The 23,634-nt window shown below is 44.5% G+C and overlaps 1 protein-coding gene across 3 annotated transcripts in view; it reads left to right on the top strand.

Moving 5' to 3' along the window:
* Positions 1–15,956: 15,956 nt before the first annotated feature.
* LOC132209232 (uncharacterized) overlaps positions 15,957–23,634 on the top strand; it is a 45,607-nt gene continuing 37,929 nt past the window's right edge. For all 3 annotated transcript variants that reach the window (XR_009445321.1, XM_059644345.1, XM_059644346.1), the window contains exon 1: positions 15,957–16,105. The gene's annotated coding sequence lies outside the window, so the exon portion shown is untranslated. The remainder of the gene's footprint in view (positions 16,106–23,634) is intronic.

The raw sequence follows: 23,634 nt of genomic DNA, 5'->3' as shown, positions 1-23,634 counted from the left end.
TATCCAATGATTCATGTCCTATAGAAAGAACAGACAAATGGACAGAGATGCCAGGGTTGGCTTGTGAGTAAGAAATGGGGCAGCGCTGAAGGAACCACAGGTCTTGAGCTTGTTTATTAATGACTTGGAGGAAGAGGTGAATGTGCTGTGGCTAAATTTGTAGATGACTCAAAAATATTTGGAAAGACAAGGCATGGCACAGAAACAGAGATTTACCAGGATGTTACTTGGATTGGAATGTATTAGCTTTCAGGAGGGCTTGGTGGAAATGTTGTACAATAATAAATGTAATGAGATCAACCATGATCTCACCGAATGGTGGAGGAAATTCAATGGGCCAAATGACTTTTTGAGTGAGTCTTGTTGTTTGACAATGAATTCGTAAAGGTGTTTTTTTTTGTCTCTTGGATGAGATGTAAAAATGAAATGTGTATGCTTCCTTTTCATCTGGCAATAAATAATCGTTCTGAACGATTTCCATTGACTAGTGGCAATCTGACAAGCATCACGATGTAAAGAGATTCTTAGCTTCTTTTTAATTGTCAAGTTATTCTTTGGAATTAATTAAGCATATATTATTTGCATCTCAGGAATTATATTCATCACTGCATCTCAAAAAGTACTCTGTTGTATGATAACAGCATTTTAAAGAACACTCTTCAATGGTTGTGATTTTCAGTTGCCATAACACACATTAAATTACATTGTTGGCCAATCTGTCCATGATTATTTCATTGTCTTACATTTCAAACAGACAAGGAAATATTGGTGATGCAATGAAGAGTTTGATGATAAAATATAATTACTGTTACGGTTTCCTCTTGGACGAAATATTCTCATCAAGTTGACTGGTCAAGGAAATGGGACACTGACTGTGAGTACTTTGAGTGTTTAAGTGATTCCTAAAATGAAAATTATGACCTTGATTTCTCTTGCATGCAGATATGAAGAGACTATTTTAAAAATCCTCTCGGTTCGTGGTTCAGGCATAAAGGTGTCACATGTATATTTATGTATATACATGTACATGTGTAATCTGAAAAGAAAATGACGATAAATCACTTGTTACAAGGTGAGAATGAGTTATCCAGACAGTAAGAACTGCCAAAGTTGGTGTCTGAGATAACACATTGTGGAGCTGGGGGAAAGCAGGCAGCATCAGAGGCTCAAGAAAGTTGATGTTTTGGGTCAGGACCCTTCCTCCAAAATGGAGGGTGGACGGGAGCTCAGAAACAAATAGTGTGGAGAGGGAGGAGGTGCTGGGGAAGGTAGGTGGGATGGTGATAAATGAGTACTATCCAGATTGGAACAGATTTACCCCAGAAGGTATTGAATACAAGTTCCAAATCACTCTCAAAATCCTAGTGACTGTTAACATTCATGTTTTTTTTTGTCTGTGTGTTTCAGTAGTTGCATGTCAGTTTGAATGGTTCATTGAGAGTGAGGAACCTATGGACTCACACACACCAACATGGAATTTAATTCAAAGAGTGACTCCTCTTCAAAGTACTTAGTCGCTTTTAAAATCTTGACCATTTCTGCTGTCTAGTTGAGCAAGTGTAGCTGAATACTGCTTCGATAGGAATTAGTGTTTAATAGGAACATATTTGTGAAACTTACAGTTCCTCAAGCTTTAGCATAAACTGGTGGAGACTTTCGACGCTTGCAAAAAGGCTCACCTCTCTGTTAATACTGAAGGAAAATTGGAGTTTAAAAGTAAGTTCATCCGGTGTCAGGGAATGAAATGTTAATGTTGACTTGAATATAATTTTTAAAAAAGTAATATATTTGTGTAGCACTAAACTCAAATTAAAATTTGGATATGCCAGTTGACTCCTGTTTGACACTGTATGGAATGGCGGTGACATCAGATTCAGTGATGATTGAGAATCTAAAGAATATGAGGATAAGATTTAAAATCCAAATATCATTGAACTCTTCAAGGAATGTATTACTGGAAAAGGGGGAAAGCATGTATGTCTATTAAAATTGAATACACTCTGAAGGCGGTGGCACAGATGAAACAGACCTGTGTGCTAAAACTTATCACAAATTTCACATTGAATGGAGCAGTTTAAACAGGCTGGAGGAAGCAGACATGCCAGCGCAAACTTTTGAATTTGTGCATTCTGTTCATAAACATCAGCAAAATTGTGGGAACCTGTTTATTCTTTCTCTTTTATTGCACAGAACCATACGATTACACTAATTTTGATGAGGAATTTAAAGATTACGAGCCCCGTCCGTTTGACTCGCAGTTTGGTACCATAGGTTGGTACGATCTTCGTTCGAGAAGGAAGAGGGATGTTCCAGACACAGAAAATCGTCAAACCATTTACTACGAAGTCTGTTTCTGCTTAGTATTAATTAATGCAGTTAACATTTTCAGATCGACATGATTGCAGAATGGAGTCAATAAAACAAATTCCATCTGATATTCAACATAAATTTTAAGTTTGGAATAACAAGCTCACAAGAAAGATGACCTGGTTTTAGATATCACTTGGGACCACAGACTAACAGACAAAGGAACAAAGCAAAACGACTCTGCGATTTGATGTAGAAACTCCTGACTCCGAAGCCTGCAGCCGCCCTCCAATTCTCAAGTCAGAAGTGTGTCAATGATGGTGCAGATCCAACAACACTGGAAACGATCTTGAGTCTAGACCAAAGCAGCCCCTTGATTGGCACCGTATCCATTCTCTCCACAACCAACTCCAAGACACAATAATGTGTCCATATACAAGATGCACTGCCACATTTTTTTCCAACTATTCTTACACCCGCCTTTCCAGACTTAGAAAACTCATCTTCAAGGTCAAGGACATCAGACATGGTAGCACTAATCCCAGTAAAAATCACCTCCAAGCTACTCTCAAACTGATTTGGAAATGAATGATTGTTCCTGAGTCAATATTAGTAATCTCTTTTGGAACAGCATTGTGGGTCTGTGTACAGCAACATGAAGCTGTTCAAGAAGTCAATTTGTGCTGGACAATTAGCAACAGCTATGTCTCATTAAAGAATAAATAAATCGGAAAGAAATCCATCTGAGAGTCACAAGCAAATGGGTAACTTTTTTTTGTTCACTCTGCAGCTCGTGGGCTATTACCAATTTTGACAATGACAAATGAAGCTTTTGTTTGGTTTGCTATTGATAGCAGCTGTCCACAAAATAAAAACAATTGGCATCAGAGATAATGGGAAGTGCAGATGCTGGAGAATCCAAGATTACAAAGTGTGGAGCTGGATGAACACAGCAGGCCAAGCAGCATCTCAGGAGCACAAAAGCTGACGTTTCGGGCCTAGACCCTTCATCAGAAAAGAGGGAGGAGGAGAGGGCTCTGAAAGAAATAGGGAGAGGGGAAGGCAGATTGAAGATTCTTTACGCAGAGAGTTGTGAGAGCATGGAATGCGTTGCCAGCAGCAGTTGTGGAAGCAAGGTCATTGGGGTCATTTAAGAGACTGCTGGACATGCATATGGTCACAGAAATTTGAGGGTGCATCCATGAGGATCAATGGTCGGCACAACATTGTGGGCTGAAGGGCCTGTTCTGTGCTGTACTGTTCTATGTTCTATGTTCTAAGATGGATAGAGGGGAAGATAGGTGCAGAGGAGACAGACAAGCAATAAGGAAGGAGAGGATCAAATACGAAGGTAGGCTAGCTAGTCATATCAGAAATCATAGTAACAGCTTCTTTCAATACATAAGAAACAAACATGAGGCAAAAGTAGACACTGGGCCACTCCAAATTGATGCTGGAAGGCAAGTGGTGGGAGATAAGGAAGTAGCTGAAGAACTTAATAAGTACTTTGCGTCAGTCTTCACAGTGGAAGACATGAATAATATGCCAACAATTAGGGAGAGCCAGGGGGCAGAGCTGAGGATGGTAGGAATTACAAAAGAGCAAGTGCTAGAAGAGCTAAAAGGTCTAAAAATTGATAAATCTCCTGGCCCCGATGGGCTATATCCTAGAGTTCTGAGGAAGGTGGCTGAGGAAATAGCAGAGGCTTTGGCTATGATCTTTCAAAAGTCACTGTAGTCAGGGAAAGTCCCAGATGATTGGAAAATTGCTGTTGTAACTCCGTTGTTTAAGAAAGGATCAAGGCAAAAGATGGAAAATTACAGGCCGATTAGCCTGACCTCGGTAGTTGATTAAAATTCTTGAATCATTGTCAAGGATGAGATTTCGAAATTCCTGGAAGTGCAGGGTCAAATTAGAAAAGTCAGCATGGATTTAGTCAGGGGAGGTCGTGCCTGAAAAACCTGTTAGAATTCTTTGAAGAGGTAACAGGTATGTTAGACCAGGGAAACCCAGCGGATGTTATCTATCAAGACTTCGAACAGGCCTTTGATAAGGTGTCTCACAGGAGGCTGCTGAGCAACGTGAGGGCCCATGGTGTTCGAGGTGAGATACTGGCCTGGATTGAGGATTGGCTGTCTGACAGAAGGCAGAGAGTTGGGATTAAGGGCTCTTTTTCAGAATGGCAACCAGTGACGATTGGTGTCCCGCAGGGTTCAGTGGTGGGGCCGCTGCTGTTCACCTTATATGTTAATGATCTGGATGAAGGGACTGGGGGCATTCTGGCGAAGTTTTCCGATGATACGAAGATAGGTAGGCAGGCAGGTAGTACTGAGGAGGTGGAGAGGCGGCAGTAAGATTGAGACAGTTTAGGAGAGTGGTCCAGGAAATGGCTGATGAAATTGAATGTGAGTAAATGTGAGGTTTTTCACATTGGTTAAAAGAATACAGACATGGAATATTTTCTAAATGGTGAGAAAATTCGTAAAGCAGAAGTACAAAGGGATCTGGAATTCTTGGTCCAGGATTCTCTAAAAGTTAACTTGCAGGTAGAGTCCATGATTAAGAAAGCGAATGTAATGTTGTTGTTTATCTCAAGAGGGTTGGAATATAGAAGCAGTGATGTGCTTCTGAGGCTTTATAAAGGTCTAGTTAGGCCCCATTGAGAATACCGTGTCCAATGTTGGGCCCCACACCTCAGAAAGGACATACTAGCCCTGGAGCGTGTCCAGCGGAGATTCACACGGATGATCCCTGGAATGGTAGGTTTGACATACGACGAACGGCTAAGGATCCTGGGATTGTACTCATTAGAGCTGAGAAGGTTGAGGGGAGATCTAATAGAAACTTACGAGATAATATGTGGCTTAGAAGGGGTGGACGCTAGGAAGTTGTTTCTGTTAGGCCAGGAGACTAGGACCCGTGGGCACAGCCTTAAAATTAGAGGGGGTAAATTTAAAACGGAAATGAGACGACTTTTCTTAAGACAGAGAGTGGCGGGCTTGTGAAATTCATTGCCACGGAGTGCAGTGGGGGCCGGGACGTTGGATGCCTTCAAGGCAGAGATCAACAAATTCTTGATCTCACAGGAATCAAGGGCGAGGGGGAGCATGCAGGGAAGTGGAGTTGAAATGCCCATGAGCCATGATTTAAATGGCGGAGTGGACTTGATGGGTCGAATGGCCCTACTTAGACTCATATCTTATGGTCTTAAGTTAAAGGGTCGGACATGAAGCCAACAGAGGTGAGTGTAGGTGGGGAGAGGTCAGTCTGGGGAGGACAGACAGGTCAAGGGGGCGGGAAGCGGTTAGTAGGTCAAGAATGGGGGTTTGGCTTGAGCTGGGAGGAGGGGATCGGGGAGAGGAAGAGCAGATTAGGAACGTGGGGACGAGCTGGGCTGGTTTTGGGATGCAGTGGTGGGAGGGGAGATTTTGAAGCTTGTGAAGTCCACATTGATACCGTTAGGCTGCAGAGTTCCCAAGTCTCAGTTAAGGAAGGACAATAAACACTGGTCAGTCAGTCATACATCGAACAAAAAAAGTTTATTTTTTAAAAAAAATAGGATGCATCTGTCAATCAAGTGGCAAAGTATTATCGAGTTTTGAGAAGATTTTTAGCTCAGGATTGAGGTTTTGGATGTAAGATTGCTCACTGAGCTGGAAGGTTAGTTTTCAGATGATTCGTCACCATTCCAGGCAAAATCATCAGTGAGCCTCCGGTGAAGTGCTGGTGTTCGGTCCCGCTTTCTATTCAAGTGTTTAGGTTTCCTTGGGTTGGTCATGTTATTTCCTGTTCTTTTTCTCTGAGGATGGTAGATGGATTTGGAGCCAATGTGTTCTCCCGAGTGTAGTTTGTGTATGGAATGAACTGCCAGAGGAATGCCAGAGGCTATTATAATCACAGTATTTAAAAGTCACCTGCATGGACACATGAATAGGAAGGGTCTGTAGGGATATGGTTAACATGCTGGCAAATGGAACTAGTCATTTACGATATCTGGTCGGCATGGAGGAGTTGGACTGAAGGGTCTGTTTCCCTGCTGCACAACTCTACGACTCTGTCTTCGTCTCTTTGTGTCTCTCTCTCTCGCCCTCGCTCCCCCCTCCCATTTTCTCCAAACCCACCCCTCGCCACACACACAATCTCTGTCTCTCCATCTCTCTGTGTGTGCCTCACTCTGTGTCTATCTCTCTCTCTCTCTCTGTTGTCTTGTCTCTGCCACCTCACTGTGCACTTCTGTCTCTCTTTCTTTCTCTTTCACTCTGCCTCTTGTGTGTGCGTGTGTGTGTGTGTGTGCGCGCTCCTCTCTGTCTCTCGTCTTGTCTCTGCCTCCCTCTGTGTGTGTCTCTGCCGTTGTCTCTCCCCTGTCTCTCCGTCTCTCCCTGTGAACTTCTCCCTCTCCCCTGCCCCCGCCCCCGGCGCTCTGTGTCTCTCTTCCTCTCGCCGTGTGTTTATCTATCCGTGCATCTCCACCCGCTCAGCAGGCAGCATTGAGTTTTTTTTTTAAAAGTTTAAAAATCTGTTTAAACCCAACCCATCCGCAATCAGACTGCATTTCAAATTCTCTCTCTCACACACACAGTCTGTCTCTTTCTCCCTCTCAGTCAATCCCCTTCCTCTCCTGTTCCTACTCATGCCTTTTCCCCCCACTCTGCCTCGGTGACGAGTCCACTGTCTGGAACCCTTTTCCCGGGAGGGGACTGAGGACCCAGCTGTTCTGCATCGGGATCAGCGTACCACGATCCCGGACCCCTACAGCCTCCAGCATGACCACTGGGCGAGGAGCAGGCATCCAGGCTGCTGGAGCGCTCGCTGCTCAGTGGCTCGGCCCTGCGCCGCCTTGGCCGGGAGCGGGGATCCGAGGTGGGAGAAGGCCTCTTCGCCCGGCTCCTGGGCACAGCTACCTGCCTGAACAATAAAATGTGAGACTGGATGAACACAGCAGGCCAAGATCTTGGATTCTCCAGCATCTGCAGTTCCCACTATCTCTGGTACCTGCCTGAACAGCTGCCTGGCACCGAACCCACCCCCTCTCCTCCCCTCCTCTCTCCCCGCCCCCTCCTCCCTTCCCCACCCGCCCCTCCTCCTTCCCCCCAACCCCCTCGTCCTACCCCCCCGCCCCCTCCTCCTGCTCCCTCCCTCCATTCATCCATTCCTTCCTCCTGTCAGTCCTCGCTCCCTCCCTCCAGCCATCCATTCCTCCCTCGCTCGCTCCCTCCAGCCATCCATTCCTCCCTCGCTCCAGCCGTCGCACCCTCCCTCCCTCACTCCAGTCAGTCAAAACAACAAAGAAAATTACAGCACAGGAACAGGCCCTTCAGCCCTCCAAGCCTGCGCCGACCAAGATCCTCTGTCTGACTAGTCACCTATTTTCTCACGGTCTGTGTCCATTTGCTCCCTGCCCGTCCGTGTACCTGTCCAAATATATCTTAAAAGATGCTAATGTGTCTGCGTTGCCCACCTCTGCTGGCAATGCGTTCCAGGTGCCCACCAACCTCTGTGTAAAGAACTTGCCATGCATATCTCCCCTAAATTTTCCTCCTCTCGTCCACGTCCTTTTGGTAATGGACACAGTACTCTAAATGTGGCCGAACCACAGTCCTATACAACTGCAACATGACCTGCCAACTCTTGTACTCAATACCCTGTCCAATGAAGGAAAGCATGCCATATGCCGCCTTGACCACCCTATTGACCTGCATTGTCACTTTCAGGGAACAATGGACCTGAACACCCAGATCTCTCTGTTCATCAATTTCCCCCAAAACTTTTCCATTTACTGTTTCGTTTGCCCTTGAATTTGATCTTCCAAAATGCATCACCTCGCATTTGCCTGGATTGAACTCCATCTGCCATTTACCTGCCCAACTCTCCAGTCTATCTCTGTTCTGTTCTGTAATCTCTGATAGTCCCCTTCACTATCTGCTTCTCCATTCCTCCCTTGTAGTGCGATTAGGCAAGACTTAGGAGGCATAGAATGGGTTAGCAAAATGCAGGGGATGGGGACAATTGAATTGTGGAGCTGGTTTAAGGAACAGATATTGCATGTCCTTGAGAGGTACGTCCCTGTCAGGCAAGGAGGAAGCAATAAGCTAAGGGAACCGTGGTTTACTAAAAAAATTGTATCTCTTGTTCAGCAGAAGAGGGAGGCTGATGTGACGATGAGACCAGATGGTTCAGATGAGGTGATGGAGAGCTACAGATTAACTAGGGAGGATTTAAAGAGAGAGTTAAGAAGAGCAAGGAGGGTACATGAGCAGACATTGGCAGGTAAATAAAGGAGAGCCCTAAGCTTTCTATAGGTATGTGAGGAATAAGAGGATGACTGGGCTAGGCAAAGGGCCAGTCAAAGACAGAAGTGGGAAGTTGTGTGTGGACGCTGTGGAGATTGGAGAGGTGCTAAATGAATATTTCTCATCTGTTTTCACTGAGCGACAGGAGAATATTGCAGAGGAGGTGACTGAGTTACGGGCTACTAGAATTGAAAAGGTTACGGTTAGTAAGGATCAAGTGTTATCAATTCGACAACGTGTGAAGGTAGATAAAACCCCTGGGCCTGATGGGATTTTTCCGAGGATTGTCTGGGAAGCTCGGGAGGAGGTGGTGGAGCCTTTGGCCTTGATCTTGGAGTCCTCATTGTCTACAGGTTTCGTACCAGAGGACTGGAGAAGTGCAAATGTTGTGCCCTTGTTCAAGAGGGGCAGTAAGAATGACCCAGGCAATTAAAGACCTGTGAGCCTTACGTCTGTTGTAGGAAAAATTTTGGAAAGGATTATAAGAGATAGGATTTATAATCATCTAGAAAGCAACAATGAGATTGGAGATAGTCAACATGGATTTGTCAAGGGCAGGTCGTGTCTCACAAACTTCATTGAGTGTTTTGAGAAGGTGACCAATCATGTGGATGAGGGTCGGGCAGTTGGCGTGGTGTACATGGACTTGAGTAAAGCCTTTGATAAGTTTCCCCATGGTAGGCTATTGGAGAAAATACAGAGGCACGGGATTGAGGGAGATTTAGCCATTTGGATTAGAAAGTAGCTTTCAGTAAGAAGGCAATGAGTGGTGGTTGATGGAAAATATTCAGCCTGGAGTCTGATTACTAGTGGTGTGTCTCAAGGATCTGTTTTGAGACCACTGCTGTTGTCATTTTTATAAATGACTTGGATGCAGGCATTGGTGGATAGGTTAGTAAGTTTGCAGATGACACTAAAGACAATGGAGTGGTGGACATTGTGGAAGAATGTTGCAGGTTGCAGGGAGACTTGGATAAACTGCAAAATTGGGCCGAAAGGTGGCAAATGGAGATTGATACGGGTAAATGTGAGGTGATTCACTTGGGGAGGAATAATAGGAAGGCAGGACACCGGGTCAACAGAAAGATTCTTGGTAGTGGAGATGAACAGAGGGATCTTGGTGTCCATGTACATAGGTTCCTGAAAACTGCCCCCCAGGTTGATAGTGCTGTTCAGAAGTCTGATGGTGTTTTAGGTTGCATTGGTAGAGGGATTGAGTTGCGGAGACGTGATGTCATTCTGCAACTCTACAAAACGCTAGTGCGGCCTCGCTTTGAATATTGCATGGTTGCTCCATTACAGGAAGGATGTGGAATCGTTGCAACAGGTGCAGAGGAGATTTACCAGGATGTTGCCTGGTCTGGAGTGAAAGTCTTATGAAGAAAGGCTGAGGAACTTGGGTGTGTTCTCATTGGAGAGAAGGAGGCTGAGAGGGGATTTAGTAGAGACATACAAGATGATCAGTGGATTAGATAGGGTGGACAGTGAGAGTCTTTTTCCGAGGATGATGACTTCAGCTGGTACAAGGGGGCACAGCTGCACATTGAGGGGTGATGGATTTAAGACAGATGTCAGAGGCAAGTTCTTTCCTCAGAGAGTGGTACGGGGGTGGAATGCTCTGCCTGCCAATGTAGTTAACTCAGCCACATGAAGGGCATTTAAACAGCCCTTGGATAAGCATATGGATGCTGATGGGATAGTGTAGGGGAATGGGCTTAGATTAGTTCACAGGTCAGCGCAACATGGAGGGCCAAAGGGCCTGTTCTGCGCTGTGTTGTTCCATGTACTATTACAGTTCACAGATCACATTTAACACTAAAATGAGTGGTAGAGTAAAGAGGATAATGAAAATCTGCAGATGGACACAAAGTTGAAGTGAATGGACAAGGGTCTTGCAGATGGAGTGCAATGATGGTAAATGTGAGGCTATCCATTTTGGTAGCAATTAGGGCAAAATGGAGTATTACTTAAATGGTGAAAAATTGTAGCATGCTGCTATGCAGAGGGAGCTGGGCAACCTTGTGTATGAATCACAGAACGTTTGCAGATGCAGCTGGTAATTGAGGCAACAAATGGAATAGTGTCCCTTATAGCTCGAGTGATGCAGTTTAAAAATCGGGAGGGGATGCTCCAGTTGTATAGGGTGCTGGTAAAGCTTGATGTAGAGTAGTTTGTACAGTTTTAGTCTCCTCACTTTAGAAAGGATGTGCTGGCACTGGAGGGGGTGCAAAGGAGCTTCACAAGAATGATTCCAGAATTGAAAATGTTGCTGTATGGGGAGAGATTGAGGAGACTAGGATTGCACTCACTGAAACTTCGAAGAATGAGGGGTGTTCTCATAGCAACTTTTAAAATGATGAAAGAAATAGATAGGAAAGATACACGGAAGTTGTTTCCACTGATGGGTGAAATTACAACTGGGGGGCACAGCCTCAAAATAAGGGTGAACAGATTTAAGACTGAATTGAGGATGAGCTGCTTCATCCAAAGGGTTGTGAATCTGTGGAATTCTCTGCTCAGTGAAACAGTTGAGGTTCCCTGATTGAATGTTTTAAAGGCCAAGACAGATAGATCTTTGAACAGGAAAGGAATTGAGGGTTATGGTGAATGGCGGGGTAAGTGGAGCTGTGTCCGCACAAAGATCAGCCATGACCTTATTGAATGACGGAGTGAGCTGAAAGAGACAGATGACCTACTCCTGCTTTATTTCTTATGTCCGTATGTCCTTAGATTGCCATCCTTGTCATTCCTCCTTCCCTGGAATAGGCCAGTTCTGAACGCTGATCAGTAGGTCTTTAAATAACTCCCGCGTATCAAATGTCGACTTGTTCAATAAAAGCTCCTCCCAATGAATACTGCTCAGCTCCTACCTAATACTCCTTCCCCCAATTTAGTAGCTTCCCACAAGTTCCTGATTGTTCATAGCTATCTTAAAATGTAAGGAGAGGCGATCACCCCGTTTGAAGAAGCTCCTGGTTCAGTGTTTTTCCCCATGTGGGAGTCAGCTGCAGGTTTTCTTGTTCCAAGATTGGGGAGGAAATGGCCCAGTGGTGGTATTGCTGGACTGTTAATTCAGAGAGTTAGATAACATTCTGGGGACCTGTGTTCAAATCACAGCACAGCAGATGGTGGAATTTGATTTGAACATAAAAGAAAATCATGAATGAAGAATCGAATGATGACCATGAATCCATTGCCAAATGTCAGAAAAACCCAACTGCTTCACTGATGTCCTTTAGAAAAGCAAACTGCCATCCTTACGTGGTCTGGCCTACTTGTGACTGCAGACCCACAGCCATATGATTGACTCTGAACTGTCCCCTGGGCAACGAGGGATGGACAATAAACACTGCGTAGCTAGTGATGTCCTCCTCCCATTAACAAATAAATAAAATTGGATTCTACATCTTCTGATTGAAGATTGTTTCTTGTTCTCTCAGTAATTTCATCGCTTACAGTCAGTTTCCCTCCTGCCTGTCTTTTTGGAATGTCACGTAGCCCTGCACATTTACCTCCAGTGTTGATCTCCTTATAGCCATGTCTTTGTAATAGCTCTCAAATCATGCCCGTCAACCTGTATGTGTGCTCTTAATTTGTTGATTTTGTTCTGAATACAATGAGCACGCAAGCAAAGAGTCATTAATTTAGCTTTATAACTTTATTTGACCTCTTGACACTATTTACAGCTGTTTTCTGTTTCTACATGCTGTCTTTTCCAGTCCCATGCTGAGTATTGTTATCCCAATAGTTCTTTAATGTCAGTGTGTGTGTATTCCTGGGCGAATATGCTCGTGTGGTCTACGGAGTTGTGGAGGTCGCAGTTCTAGGACAGCCATTTCATAGGCCTCTGCTGCAGGTTAGAAGAAAAGACAATCTCTTGCTCTGAGCTCTGCAAACCAGGGCGATGTCAAAAAGAAACAAGGTCAAAAGAGTTTCAACAAGAATCTCAAAATTAACTGCTGAATTCATATCAGCATTACAGGGATCGCCCAACTTAGTGGCCACAACATCCCACTTTCTATTCTTCACAAACAATCCAAATTCTGAACTATCCGTATCCCTCTTAACTTTTATGTTTTTTGAGCTAATTTCTTGTGTCTAACTTGTGCATATTTGTGGTGCCTTATGACTTCTTGCGTTTAGCAATTGATAAACTCACTCTCTCTTGAATTGAGTAAAACCTAGTTTTATAGGATCCCCAGTGTGGAAACAGGCCATTCAGTTCCACAAGTCCACAGCAACCCTACAAAGAGCATCCCACCCAGACCCATCCCCATTCCCTACTCTATCCCTGTCAGCCTGCATTTCCAATGGCGAATATACCTAACCTACATATCCGTGGGCAATGTGGGTAATTCAGCATTCCCAATCCACCTAACCTACATGTTTCTGGACTGGTCAAAACAATGATTCGATATGAATTAGTTAGAATGCAGCTGTTGACTGTCATCTTCCATCCCTGTGTTGGAGCGAGATTTAACATTCAAGATCAAAAATGAAACACTTGAACAAGGTAGTTCAAATTGCGGTTGTTGACTTGCTCGCCGAGTTGGCTTGTTTTCATTGAGACGTTTCGTCACCATGATCAATGACATCATCACTAGAGCCTCCAACAAAACAATGTTACTCTACTCTGTCTGGAATTTATACTGTCCGGTCTGTTACCATGAGTACTGTCATTTCCGGTTTTGATCTGTATGGGTTTGTATGTGGGGGCCCAATTGTATCTGCTTGTTGGTTGCATTATGGGTGGAGAATCACGCCTCTCATACAAAACTGGGACAAGGTAACCATAGTAGCCCAAGCCAAGCATAGACATGCAGAGGAATCCGAGAGGCATGGTTCTCAACCCATTCTCCAGCCTCACATTCTTGGTCTCTTCTATTTGAATATGATCACTCAACCATATCCTTTATGACAAACAACAGAGTCTTACATCACAAAATCTTCAGACAGGACTGCCCAGACAGATCCACTTGTTCTCATGATATCATCTTTTGCTGGAGGGATTCCGAAATGTCTACATTCTTCCTCAACTGAGCATCCTTGCGTTCGTGGTTGACAGAGATCTCAGCCATGTCCAACCCATGTCCTACACTTTGGCCTCACCCCTGATGAGGTACCCTGGTCCTCAATGACCAACCCATCAATATCCACATCGAGAAGAACATCAGCCACGATTTCTAACAAGATCCCACCACCAAGCATATATTCCCCTCCCCTCTCTTGTCAGCCTTCCGCAGGGACCATTCCGTCGGGACACCTCGATCCACTCCTTATCCATTCTCAACAGCTCCCCATAACCCAACAGCACTTTCCATGCCACCACAGAAGGCATAACATCTGCCCATTTACTTCCTCCTGCTTCACTATCCAAGGCTTCCAGGGGAAGCAGCGATTTACCCACACTTCACTCAATCTAGTCTACTGTATTCACTGCTCACAATATGGTCTCCTTCTGCATCGGGGAGACGAAACACAGACTGACCAACCGCTTGGCAGAACACCTATATTCTGGCCGTAAGAATGGCCCCAGGTTTCCAATTGCCTGTCACCTGAGCGCCCCATCATGATCCCTGTCCAAAATCTCTGTCTCAGGCTTGCTGCAGTGCTCCAGTGAGTGCAAGCTAGAAGAAAAAAACCTCATGTGTGCTTTGCAGAACACCTCCGCTCGGTTCGCAGTAAACAGCAGCACCTCACAGTCGCGAACGGTTTTAGCTCCCCCTCCCATTCCTTAGACGACATGCCCATCATGGGCCTCCTGCAGTGCCACAATGATGCCACCCGAAGGGTGCAGAGGAACAGCAACTCATATTCCACTTGGGAACGCTGCAGCCCAATGGTATCGATGTGAACTTCACAAGCTTCCAAATCTCCCCTCCCGCCACTGCATCCCAAAACGAGCCCAGCTTGTCCCGCCTCCCTAACCTGTTCTTCCTCTCACCTATCCTCTCCTCCCACCTCACGCTGCACCTCCATTTCGTACCAACTGACCTCATCCCATCTCCTTGACCTGTCTGTCCTCCCTGGACTGACCTATCCTCTCCCGACCTTCCCACCTATACTCTCCTCTCCACCTATCTTCTTTTCTCTCCATCTTCGGTCCGCCTCCCCCTCTCTCTCCCTATTTATTTCGGAACCCTGTCCCCATCTCCCTCTCTGATGAAGGGTCTCGGCCCGAAACGCCAGCTTTTGTGCTCCTGGGATGCTGCTTGGCCTGCTGTGTTCATCCAGCTTCACACTTTGTTATCTTGGATTCTCCAGCATCTGCAGTTCCCTTTGTCTCTGAATAAAGGAGAAGGTAGGTGAAGAGGAGACAGACAGGTTAAAGAGGCGGCGAATAGAGCCAGTAAAGATGAGTGTATGTGGGCAGTTAGGGAGGGGATCGGTCAGTCCAGGGAGGACGACCAGGCCAAGGGGGTGGAGCTGAGGCTGGTAGGTAGGAGATGGGGGTAGGGCTTGAGGTGGGAGAGTGGACAGGTGGGAGGAATGACAGGTTAGGGAGGTGGGGATGAGCTGCGCTGGTTTTGGGATGTAGGTGGGGAGGGGAAATTTTGAAGCTTGTGAAGTCCACACTGGTACAATTAGGCTGCAGGGTTCCCAAGCAAAATAAGTGGTACTGTTCCTGCAACCTTTGAGTGGCATTGTTGTGGCACTGCAGGAGGCCCAGGATGGGCAGATGGAATTATGGTGTTGAAGGTGGAGATGTGGTCAATAAGTAGGAGCTTGACGTAGATGCCCTTGTTATCTGGACGTTCCAGAGATGTGTGTAAAGCCAAGGAGAGGGCATCTGCCATGGATCTGCTGCATCAGTAGGTGAATTGCAGTGGATCAAGGTAATGTGGGAGGCTGGAGTTGATGTGACCCATGACCAACCTCTCAAAGCACTTCATAGTGATAAATATGGATGTCAGAGCCACTGGGCAGTAGTCATTGAGGCTTTTGAAAAAAATTGCTGACATTCAGTGCGGGGATCTTAAAGCATTAGCACGAACATCAGAAAATTGGAGAAGCCTCGAGCATATGAGCACAGGTAGCTGAGGGTAGGGAGGGCGTGAATTACAGAAATCAAAGAGGGCAAGATACAGAGAGAGAGAGAGAGAGACAGAGATCATAGTGAACAAATGATTGGCCTGGTAGGCAGTGGAAAATACATGATTTTACATGGAACATGCAGATATCTTCGAAAAACAGTACATTGAGTTTTGGAAATTAGCGTTATAGTTGATTTGGAGTGAACCAAGTTACTGTTCAGTTTGGTTGTGGCTTTTGATGAAGGGATGGTCCATCTGAGATTGAAATTGGAGGGAGATTTCAGGATTTTTTCATGTTCTTGTCTTTCTGTTATGCCCCGAGGTAAAAAGCATTGGAAATGCTGTTAATTTTTTGCACGGCGAGCTGCAGAATATTAACCAGTCTCACACCATTGCCATCACCTTGCCCTTGCAGATGCGGATAAAGTTCTCCAAGCTGACAGAAATTGAAAGCACTCGCATCCTGTGACGATGGTAAGTTTACTTTCTTAAAAAAAAATGCTTGCAGCTTAATGAGCATAATAAAGAGCACAGGGGCTCTGGTTAACACTGCTGCCTCATGGCACTAACAACTTGGGTTCAATTCCGCCCTTAGGTCACTGTCTGTGTGGAGTTTGCACATTGTCCATGTGTCTGCATGGGTTTTCTCCGGGTGCTCGAGTTTCCTCCCACGGTGAAAAGATGTGCAAGTTAGGTGGATTGGCCATGCTAAATTTCCCAAGGTGTTCAGTGATTTGTAGGTTAGGTGAGTTATAGGTGGATGGGTCTGGGTGGGATGCTTTGAGGGGCAGTGTGGACGTGTTGGGCTGACGGACCTGTTTCCACATTGTAAGGATTCCCTGAATCATGATTCTATCATTTTACTGAGCGCAAAGGTACAATATTAGCCGGTCATATTTGTCTGACCTCTTTACACATTGACAAGAAAGCTTTAATTTTAGTTTCTACGCATTTGCAACGTGTCTGCTGTCTCTAACAAGGCTGACTATATCTCCTTCTCTAATGGGCATCTCCTGTCCCCTAACACCAAGAGGTGACACTTGCTTTTCGTTTCGTACAATCAGTAAAACAATAGCCTCCATGTTACAGCCAGCGGCTTCTCTTAATGCTCACACACGGTTCTTTTTTTCCTCCAGGTATTGACCACTCATCATTTCTTCTTCCTCATCTCATCTCCTCTCTCTCTCTCTCTCTCTCTCTCTCTGTCATTATCTCTCCTCTCCCTGTTATCCCCCATCACTTGACTCACAGGCACAAACAGAAGTTCACAGTCACACTGTGTTGCACATGCATATCCTATCCCTCATGCTCAAACATACTATCCATACACACACAGAACCAGGAACACAGTCTCTCACTCACACATTCTGTCACATTCTCACTCATTCATACTCCGTACTGTCACACAGTCAAGCACGGTCTTGCACACATGCTGTGGCATACTTGCATGCACTGTCGCAGGATCTTTTGCCAATGCTCATACTCTCAAGTACACACAGACACACCCCCCCACCCCCGACAAATCTCTCCCTCACACACTTAAGGTTGCAAATTTGCTTGCTCTCAAAGTCACTCGCTCTCACAGACACTCTCACAGCCTCATGCATGCTTGTAACACTCCCTCCTTGTGCTAATTCTTTTCACACACTCTCAAGCACAGACACTGGCGCACACAATCTGTCGTGCGCACACTCACACTTTCATGCACCATCTTTGCACTCTTGAACACAATCATATGCTCACCTCTCTCTCGCACACAGTCAATTTGATTTGAGTCATCATTGTCACTTGTGCCTTGGTACACTGAGAAGTTTTCTTATGCATGCAGTACAGACAGATCATACCATACAAAGTGCATTCGTGAAATGGAACATTGTACATCTTCTCTGTAGCTGTCACTGAGAGCGAGATCCAAAGGGCCTGTTCTGTGCTGTACTGTTCTATGTTCTATGTTCTAGATTTAAAATTTTAAGTGTTCTATTCAGATCCCCAATAACAGCGGTGAAGATGCAGTTCTTGAATCTTTTCACACATGTATACAAACTTTTTTACATCTTCCCTTCAGTCAAAGGTAGAAGAGAGTGTAATTGTTGGGTGAGAAGGGCCTTTGATTTTGTCAGTGGGTTTCCCGAGGCAGTGGGAAGTACAGGTGGAATCAATGAATGGAAGGCTGGTTTGCATAATGGACTATGCTGTGTTCACGACTCTGTAGTTTCTTATGACCTGAGGAAGAGCTGTTGCCAAACCATGCTGTGATAAGTTGCTTTCTATGGTACATCAATAATTGTTGTCCTTGTGGACACACGGAATTGCCTTAGCCTCTTGGGGAAATGGAGACATTGGTGTGCTTTTTTGCCCATTGTGACGATCTGGGTGGACCAGGAGAGATCGTTGGTGATCAACACTCTCAACTATCTCCACCTCAGCAACATCTCTCTCACTGTCTGATGCAGGCGCGCTCACACTCACATTCTGTCGCCCATTCTGTCTGTCTGTCTGTCTGTCTCTCCCTCATCGCCCATCTCTCTCGCTCTGTCTGTCGTGCGCTCGCTCTCTCCAATTCTGCCTGGAAGAAGAAAGGCAAGAGCCATAATAAATAGGGATTGTTCAGCTAGAGGAACCATGCTGTGATATGCATCCAGATAGGATGCTTTCTCTGGTACATCAATGAAAGTTGTCTTTGTGGACACACCAAACTGCCTTAGCCCCCTGGCAAGTAGAGACAAATGGTGTGCTTTTTTGCCCATTGCGACGATCTGGGTGGACCAGATTTTGCACAGTCATACCTGTGACTCCATTGTGGCATATTAACCAGGTCAACAATGTCATTAAGGGGATCCTGAAGGAGGAGGACCCTAAGACACAGCTCGATGTACACATTGGTAAGATGAGTGATTTGGTTTGGGGTAACGCTTGCACCAAGCGTTCCGAGAGCTAGGCAGTGGATTAAATAGCAGGACCTGTAAAGTTGTAATCTCTGGATTATTCCTGGTGCCACATGCTGAGAAGGCAAGAAAAAGGGGAAGAAAACAGATGAATGCTTGGCTCAAGTGTTTGTGTTTGGGGAGGGATTTAGACTCCTGGATCTGAAGGAGAATTTGTGAGGATGGTATGTCCTCTACAAGTGGGCTGGTCTGCAGCTGCAGCAGAAAGGAACCAAAATCCTTGCACAAGGGTTTGCTAATGTTGTGAGGAATTTAAGCTATCGGCCTTGCAAGCAGTGGGCAGTTGAAGAGCAGGGAATTCACTGAGGGGTGAGAAGCTAATAAAATAATAATTATATTCTGGGATTTCAACTGCACAACATTAATTGAGATTAGACAAAAGTTTGACTTGGGAAATAATTCTTTAAATACATTTGATAGATTATTTTACATGAACATGGAGATGAGCTTGTAAGGCACAGTGCAATGCTGGACCTATTTCTGGGACACAGAGCCAGTGTTCCTTTGGCCCTCGATGTTGCGCCGACCTGTGAACTAATCTTAACCCATCCCCCAACACTATCCCATCATCATCCATATGCTTATCCAAGGACTGTTTAAATGCCCCCAATGTGGCTGAGTGAACTACATCAGCAGGCAGGGCGATCCTTACCGCTCTCCGACTAAAGAACCTGCCTTTGACATCTATCTCAAATCTATTATCGCTCAATGCGTAGCTCTGCCCCCTCAGACAAGCTGATGCCACCATCCTCAGAAAAAGACTCTCACTGTCCACACTATCTAGTCCACTGATCATCTTGTATGTCTCTATTAAATCCCCTCTGAACCTCCTTCTCTCCAATGAGAACAGACCCAAGACCCTCAGCCTTTCTTCCTCAGACCTTCGCTGCAGAGCAGGCAACATCCTGGTAAATCTCCTCTGAACCTTTTCCAATGCTTCTACATCCTTCCCGTAATGGGGTGACCAGAAATGCACGCAGTATTCCAAGTAAGGCTGCACTAGCTACATCTTTTAATTTACTAGCACAGAGTACATCGCGTGCAGGATACCTATTGACCTTTAGCCCCATTAGTTTCCCTAGCACCTCTTCTCTGGTGATATTTCCTGTCTTCTTTTTGCCCCTTGTTAATTAAGTAATTTTGAGATGCTATTTGTGTCTTTTGCTGTGCAGACTGTTATAAAGTATTTATTTGTCTCATTTGCTATTTCCTGATTCCCCATTATTATTTTTGCCGCCTCCATTCTTTAAGGGATCTGCTTTCACTTTGACCTCTTCCTTCATTTGTTTAAATAAGCTCTTATTGTCTGTTTCTTTTCTATTTCTCGGCTTTGAAATCTTTCCTTATTTCTGGTTTTCTACTAACCTTGGGCACTGACTGTTGAATTGGCAGAACATTGGAGAGAATGCTTAGGATATGAAATTTTTGGTCTGATAAATAGTACTCGACATGGTGCTGTTGCCTCCGCTCCTGCTCAGGTCTCTCCCAGTTGAAATGCCAAATGTGAGCCTGCCCATGCTCTTCACAGCTGCCCTGCAGCATTAAATGGCTGGAGGCAGGACAGCGGGCACCCTCTTGGATGGAAGTTCTATCTTGTAGAACTCCTGGCCACTTAGAGCCCAGAAGAGTCTGAAGTTGCTGATGGCTGGATGGCGGGTCCCCGACTAGAGGTGCGGAGTGGTCGAGGGTTGTTAGGGGTTTTTAAAAGGTTGGATGAGAGTTGAAGGGCATGAAGTGCCTAGGATCAGGCCAAGGGGCCTGTGAACGATGTTCCCCTACCAACTCACTTTTTCTAGACTGGATTGTGCATGTAAAGCTGACTGTCTTTCTGATTGACATCTATCTCCTGACACAATAGAGGGGATCCCTTAAATTGCCATCAATTAGTCTCAGGAGGTCAAAGGATAGGCAGGCTGCTTGACAGTTCCCCAGAACTTTCACACATGTACGCACAGTGCCCTCCAGATTTTGTGTGTTCTTCCCACCTTCGTATCTGTGGGATGGGGCTGTATAATCGAGCTCATAAGAAGTTATCCTGAGCCTTGAAATAGGACTGGAATGATGCAGCCAAATCTGGTGACGAAACTTCAAGACTAATAATTTTGGTAGTCTTGAATAATAATAATGAAACTTACCCAACTTGTTTTAAGAATGTGACATTTTATCATCAAATTTAGCTAATGCTGTTTTCATTGGAGTACAGGGGATTAATAAGTAGTGAATCGAGACATGAGGGATTACGATAAGTTGGGATAAGATAAACGTGGAAAAGCTGTGTTCCCATGGCTAATGGATGATGTTACAAGGAGAAGGGAATGCATTCATGTTTTGGGGAAAAGATGTAGGGGGATGTAAAGAGGAATTTTTTTTAAAGCAGTGAATGTTTCTGCCTGGCATTCGATGTTTTGACAATGTTTGCCAGATTTTGTTGGCATCTTGTGAACTAACATTGAATTGATACTTGCTTAACTACTAATTGTTTTTGGTAGACACTGTAGAACATACCATATGTATGGCAAAATAGCAAAATTACAAGAGAAATCTAGTTCAAAACCTAGGTAACAGAGCACCTTTTTAAAATTAACAAGAACGTGTCATTAACACACTTAATAGCTGCGACATAGTGTGATTTAAAAGAATGCTGATAACCCGAAGTGAAGTAGGGGTTGTAAGATCCACTGTTTGAAACGAGTGAAGAGCCAATTAGATTGTACTTTGGATTTGGATGTAATGAGAATGCACGCCGGTTGAAAGAGATGGATGTTTTAGGTTAAATTGTTGTGAGTGCTGCTTCATAAATATCAAGGAGGGCTTCATAACATATAAAGCTACTGTTCCTCCACCATTGTTCCACAGAAATTACTGAAGCAAACAACAGAATATGACCAGCATCACTGACGGTTCCCTAGTTAGATTTGACATTTTACATTTGAGAAGGAAATGGCCTGTTTCCATCATTCCAGAGTACTTTTGTGAATCATTGTATTTATTTCTAGGCCAAATAAAGGAATTAATTTTATTTAATAGATCCAATAAGTTAAAACTGTAATCGAAGTTAGTTTTCTTCCTCCTTTGTAGTGGATCTGTTGGAGTTGCACACAGCACAATGTGTCTTCGATCAACACAAATTGACACAAAACGAGCAACTTCTAAATGTGACTGAAGTAATCAACTGTTCAACGACCATTTATGATGGTTTGGAACAAAATCACAAAAACTAGGTCAATGTGCCACTCTGTGTCGACATGTATCTGAACTGGCTGCTGAACGTCTTTGATACGTATGTATGATTTACACTTGAATGTAGTATGTTTAGATTGTCCTAAGGTGCATTAAACTGCTTCCTGCATATTGGATTTTGATATATGCATGATCAGTTAAGTAAATGTGAAGATTGTCGACTGATTAAAATCAACCCTGGCATTGTTGACAGAAAGTTTCAGTGTGTTCTAATTTCATTTCAGTGAAAGAAATAATGTAGTTAAAAGTTTTAGCGACTTTTGTTTTAAATCATAAAATTGAAACTGATATACTTTTGATTCCTTTTGGTCAGATCTGTACAGGATCATGTAGACATCTCGACACTCTGATTGCAATGCTCTTCACGGTTACAAATGTTAGTGCTGGAGAATGACGTGTATAATGCGCACAATATGAACATCATCCAGTTAATGTCAAGGAATAAACGGCCAGATGTTGAATAAAATTTTGTGACCGTCAATCTCGTAGAGTCATACAGCATAGAAACACCATATCTATGCCTACCAACAAACACCAAACTGCACTAATCTCATTTATCTACACTTGGTCCAGAGCCTACTTTGACCTAGCATTTTAAATGCTCATCCCAGATGCTTTTTAAATGTTGAGAATACCTGCCTCTACTTGCCCTCTCAGGCAGCGTGCTCCATACGTCTACCAGTTTTGACATGAAAAAGCTTTTCCTCAGACTTCCTCACCTTAAACTTGTGCCATCTGGTCTTAGACACATGTGCCGTGGGGAAAGAATTCTCACAATGTATTCTGCCTGTGCCTGTCATAATTTTCTATGCCTCAATCAGATCAGAGGAATTGAGTATAAGAGCAAAGTGGTCCTTCTGCAGCTGTACAGGGCCCTGGTGAGACCACACCTGGAATACTGTGTGCAGTTTTGGTCTCCCAATTTGAGGAATGACATTCTTGCTATTGAGGGAGTGCAGCGTAGGTTCACAAGGTCAATTCCCGGAATGGCGGGACTATCATATGTTGAAAGATTGGAGCGACTGGGCTTGTGTCCTCTCGAGTTTAGAAGGATGAGAGGGGATCTGATTTAGACGGATAGGATTATTAATGGATTGGACACTGTGGAGGCAGGAAGCATTTTTCTGCTGATGGGTGAGTCCAAGAGGGAGAGAGAAAACAGGAAATTGTAGACCGGTTAGCCTGATGTCAGTGGTGGGAAAGATGCTGGAGTGAATTATAAAAGATGAAATTACAACTCATTTGGATAGCCGTAACAGGATAGGTCAGAGTCAGCATGGATTTACAAAGGGGAAATTGTGCTTGACGAATCTTCTGGAATTTTTTGAGTATGTAACTATGAAAATAGACAAGGGAGAACCAGTGGATGTAGTGAACCTGGACTTTAAGAAAGCCTTTGATAAAGTCCCACATAGGAGACTAGTGAGCAAAGTCAGGGCACATGTTATTGGGGGCAAAATACTGACTTGGATTAGAAATTGGCTGGCTGACAGGAAACAAAGAGTCGTGATGAACGGGTCCCTTTCGGAATGGAAGGCAGTGGCCAGTGGGGTACCACAAGGTTCGGTGCTGGGTCCACAGCTGTTTACAATATCCATGAATGATAGAGATGAAGGCATTAAAAGTAATCTTAGCAAATTTTCCAATGACACAAAGCTGGGTGGCAGTGTGAAATGTGAGGAGGATGTTATGAGAATACAGGATGACTTGGAATGGCTCGGTGAGTGGACGGATGGCTGACAGATGCAGTTTAACGTTAATAAATGTGTGGTTATCCACTTTTTTGGTAGCAAGAACAGGAAGGCAGACTACGATCTC

The sequence above is a fragment of the Stegostoma tigrinum genome, unplaced genomic scaffold, assembly GCF_030684315.1.
Source record: "Stegostoma tigrinum isolate sSteTig4 unplaced genomic scaffold, sSteTig4.hap1 scaffold_73, whole genome shotgun sequence".
NCBI classification, from domain to species: Eukaryota; Metazoa; Chordata; class Chondrichthyes; order Orectolobiformes; family Stegostomatidae; genus Stegostoma; species Stegostoma tigrinum.
Note: the sequence above shows the minus strand (reverse complement) of the source record. Positions and strands in the feature narration are given on the sequence as shown.